Raw genomic sequence first — 5,000 nt, 5'->3', positions numbered from 1 at the left:
GTGAAAAACGAAAATCATGGTTTTGGAAAACTGGCTGGACTCAATCCTCACAAATGCCTTCAAAGTGATGTGGGAGAAGTTTGGGATCAAAAGGAATTGATCTTGACATGGTTGGTGCATAGCCAAGTTCATGATTTTGTGACTTGGTGGTGATTTTGGTGAAAAACGAAAATGTTGGTTTTGGAAAACTGGCTGGACTCAATCCTCACAAATGCCTCCAAAGTGATGTGGGAGAAGTTTGGGATCAAAAGGAATTGATCTTGACATGGTTGGTGCATAGCCAAGTTCATGATTTTGGTGTTTTGGCTTGATTTTGTGACTTGGTGGTGATTTTGGTGAAAAACGAAAATCATGGTTTTGGAAAACTGGCTGGACTCAATCCTCACAAATGCCTTCAAAGTGATGTGGGAGAAGTTTGGGATCAAAAGGAATTGATCTTGACATGGTTGGTGCATAGCCAAGTTCCATGATTTTGGTGTTTTGGCTTGATTTTGTGACTTGGTGGTCATTTTGGTGAAAAACGAAAATCATGGTTTTGGAAAACTGGCTGGACTCAATCCTCACAAATGCCTTCAAAGTGATGTGGGAGAAGTTTGGGATCAAAAGGAATTGATCTTGACATGGTTGGTGCATAGCCAAGTTCATGATTTTGGATTTTTGGCTTGATTTTGTGGCTTGGTGGTGATTTTGGTGAAAAACGAAAATGTTGGTTTTGGAAAACTGGCTGGACTCAATCCTCACAAATGCCTTCAAAGTGATGTGGGAGAAGTTTGGGATCAAAAGGAATTGATCTTGACATGGTTGGTGCATAGCCAAGTTCCATGATTTTGGTGTTTTGGCTTGATTTTGTGACTTGGTGGTGATTTTGGTGAAAAACAAAAATCATGGTTTTGGAAAACTGGCTGGACTCAATCCTCACAAATGCCTTCAAAGTGATGTGGGAGAAGTTTGGGATCAAAAGGAATTGATCTTGACATGGTTGGTGCATAGCCAAGTTCATGATTTTGTGACTTGGTGGTGATTTTGGTGAAAAACGAAAATGTTGGTTTTGGAAAATTGGCTGGACTCAATCCTCAAAAATGCCTCCAAAGTGATGTGGGAGAAGTTTGGGATCAAAAGGAATTGATCTTGACATGGTTGGTGCATAGCCAAGTTCATGATTTTGGTGTTTTGGCTTGATTTTGTGGCTTGGTGGTGATTTTGGTGAAAAACGAAAATCATGGTTTTGGAAAACTGGCTGGACTCAATCCTCACAAATGCCTTCAAAGTGATGTGTGAGAAGTTTGGGATCAAAAGGAATTGATCTTGACATGGTTGGTGCATAGCCAAGTTCATGATTTTGGATTTTTGGCTTGATTTTGTGGCTTGGTGGTGATTTTGGTGAAAAACGAAAATGTTGGTTTTGGAAAACTGGCTGGACTCAATCCTCACAAATGCCTTCAAAGTGATGTGGGAGAAGTTTGGGATCAAAAGGAATTGATCTTGGCATGGTTGGTGCATAGCCAAGTTCCATGATTTTGGTGTTTTGGCTTGATTTTGTGGCTTGGTGGTGATTTTGGTGAAAAACGAAAATCATGGTTTTGGAAAACTGGTTGGACTCAATCCTCACAAATGCCTTCAAAGTGATGTGTGAGAAGTTTGGGATCAAAAGGAATTGATCTTGACATGGTTGGTGCATAGCCAAGTTCATGATTTTGGATTTTTGGCTTGATTTTGTGGCTTGGTGGTGATTTTGGTGAAAAACGAAAATGTTGGTTTTGGAAAACTGGCTGGACTCAATCCTCACAAATGCCTTCAAAGTGATGTGGGAGAAGTTTGGGATCAAAAGGAATTGATCTTGGCATGGTTGGTGCATAGCCAAGTTCCATGATTTTGGTGTTTTGGCTTGATTTTGTGACTTGGTGGTGATTTTGGTGAAAAACGAAAATCATGGTTTTGGAAAACTGGCTGGACTCAATCCTCACAAATGCCTTCAAATTGATGTGGGAGAAGTTTGGGAGCAAAAGGAATTGATCTTGACATGGTTGGTGCATAGCCAAGTGCCATGATTTTGGATTTTTGGCTTGATTTTGTGACTTGGTGGTGATTTTGGTGAAAAACGAAAATCATGGTTTTGGAAAACTGGCTGGACTCAATCCTCACAAATGCCTTCAAAGTGATGTGGGAGAAGTTTGGGATCAAAAGGAATTGATGTTGACATGGTTGGTGCATAGCCAAGTTCATGATTTTGGATTTTTGGCTTGATTTTGTGGCTTGGTGGTGATTTTGGTGAAAAACGAAAATCATGGTTTTGGAAAAGTGGCTGGACTCAATCCTCACAAATGCCTTCAAAGTGATGTGGGAGAAGTTTGGGATCAAAAGGAATTGATCTTGGCATGGTTGGTGCATAGCCAAGTGCCATGATTTTGGATTTTTGGCTTGATTTTGTGACTTGGTGGTGATTTTGGTGAAAAACGAAAATGTTGGTTTTGGAAAACTGGCTGGACTCAATCCTCACAAATGCCTTCAAAGTGATGTGGGAGAAGTTTGGGATCAAAAGGAATTGATCTTGACATGGTTGGTGCATAGCCAAGTTCATGATTTTGGTGTTTTGGCTTGATTTTGTGGCTTGGTGGTGATTTTGGTGAAAAACGAAAATGTTGGTTTTGGAAAAGTGGCTGGACTCAATCCTCACAAATGCCTTCAAAGTGATGTGTGAGAAGTTTGGGATCAAAAGGAATTGATCTTGACATGGTTGGTGCATAGCCAAGTGCCATGATTTTGGATTTTTGGCTTGATTTTGTGACTTGGTGGTGATTTTGGTGAAAAACGAAAATCATGGTTTTGGAAAACTGGCTGGACTCAATCCTCACAAATGCCTTCAAAGTGATGTGGGAGAAGTTTGGGATCAAAAGGAATTGATGTTGACATGGTTGGTGCATAGCCAAGTTCATGATTTTGGATTTTTGGCTTGATTTTGTGGCTTGGTGGTGATTTTGGTGAAAAACGAAAATCATGGTTTTGGAAAAGTGGCTGGACTCAATCCTCACAAATGCCTTCAAAGTGATGTGGGAGAAGTTTGGGATCAAAAGGAATTGATCTTGGCATGGTTGGTGCATAGCCAAGTTCCATGATTTTGGATTTTTGGCTTGATTTTGTGACTTGGTGGTGATTTTGGTGAAAAACGAAAATCATGGTTTTGGAAAAGTGGCTGGACTCAATCCTCACAAATGCCTTCAAAGTGATGTGGGAGAAGTTTGGGATCAAAAGGAATTGATCTTGGCATGGTTGGTGCATAGCCAAGTTCCATGATTTTGGATTTTTGGCTTGATTTTGTGACTTGGTGGTGATTTTGGTGAAAAACGAAAATCATGGTTTTGGAAAAGTGGCTGGACTCAATTCTCACAAATGCCTTCAAAGTGATGTGGGAGAAGTTTGGGATCAAAAGGAATTGATCTTGGCATGGTTGGTGCATAGCCAAGTTCCATGATTTTGGATTTTTGGCTTGATTTTGTGACTTGGTGGTGATTTTGGTGAAAAACGCAAATCATGGTTTTGGAAAAGTGGCTGGACTCAATTCTCACAAATGCCTTCAAATTGATGTGGGAGAAGTTTGGGATCAAAAGGAATTGATCTTGGCATGGTTGGTGCATAGCCAAGTTCCATGATTTTGGATTTTTGGCTTGATTTTGTGACTTGGTGGTGATTTTGGTGAAAAACGAAAATCATGGTTTTGGAAAAGTGGCTGGACTCAATCCTCACAAATGCCTTCAAAGTGATGTGGGAGAAGTTTGGGATCAAAAGGAATTGATCTTGGCATGGTTGGTGCATAGCCAAGTTCCATGATTTTGGATTTTTGGCTTGATTTTGTGACTTGGTGGTGATTTTGGTGAAAAACGAAAATCATGGTTTTGGAAAAGTGGCTGGACTCAATTCTCACAAATGCCTTCAAAGTGATGTGGGAGAAGTTTGGGATCAAAAGGAATTGATCTTGGCATGGTTGGTGCATAGCCAAGTTCCATGATTTTGGATTTTTGGCTTGATTTTGTGACTTGGTGGTGATTTTGGTGAAAAACGCAAATCATGGTTTTGGAAAAGTGGCTGGACTCAATCCTCACAAATGCCTTCAAAGTGATGTGGGAGAAGTTTGGGATCAAAAGGAATTGATCTTGGCATGGTTGGTGCATAGCCAAGTTCCATGATTTTGGTGTTTTGGCTTGATTTTGTGACTTGGTGGTGATTTTGGTGAAAAACGAAAATCATGGTTTTGGAAAACTGGCTGGACTCAATCCTCACAAATGCCTCCAAAGTGATGTGGGAGAAGTTTGGGATCAAAAGGAATTGATCTTGACATGGTTGGTGCATAGCCAAGTTCATGATTTTGTGACATGGTGGTGATTTTGGTGAAAAACGAAAATGTTGGTTTTGGAAAACTGGCTGGACTCAATCCTCACAAATGCCTTCAAAGTGATGTGGGAGAAGTTTGGGATCAAAAGGAATTGATCTTGGCATGGTTGGTGCATAGCCAAGTTCCAAGATTTTGGTGTTTTGGCTTGATTTTGTGACTTGGTGGTGTGCCAAGAATCATGAAATTTTCAAAGTGGTGGTTTTTGAGTTTTGTTGGTTGGAAAGTGTCACAAATGCATGCAGAATGAGGTCTAGAAAGTTTGGTATCAAAACCAAGCCATCTTGATGTGGTTTTGAATTTTTGAAATGTTGGAAAATAGAGGGTTTTGAAAAAAATTCATGAAAATTCGAAACCTTGGCCAATCCTAACGAAACTTGGTGGGCACCTTCTTGATATTATTATGGGATGGACTGGAAAAAATCACGCAAAAATACGGTGTCTAGATACGTTTTTCCATTTTTCCCGATTTTCCACATTTCGGGTCTTTGGAAAAATAAAAAAAATACTTCCCCATGTCGAAAAATTCTAATTTTTTGCAGGCAATGTTGTACCATTTTTATGAGGATCCCTGCAAAAAATCTCGTGAAAATTCGTTCTCTAGGTCCCAAAACAG

Source organism: Phaseolus vulgaris, chromosome 9, assembly GCF_051622355.1.
Source record: "Phaseolus vulgaris cultivar YP4 chromosome 9, ASM5162235v1, whole genome shotgun sequence".
NCBI classification, from domain to species: Eukaryota; Viridiplantae; Streptophyta; class Magnoliopsida; order Fabales; family Fabaceae; genus Phaseolus; species Phaseolus vulgaris.
The sequence above is the reverse complement of the archived record's forward strand: the minus strand, read 5'-3'. Positions refer to the sequence as shown.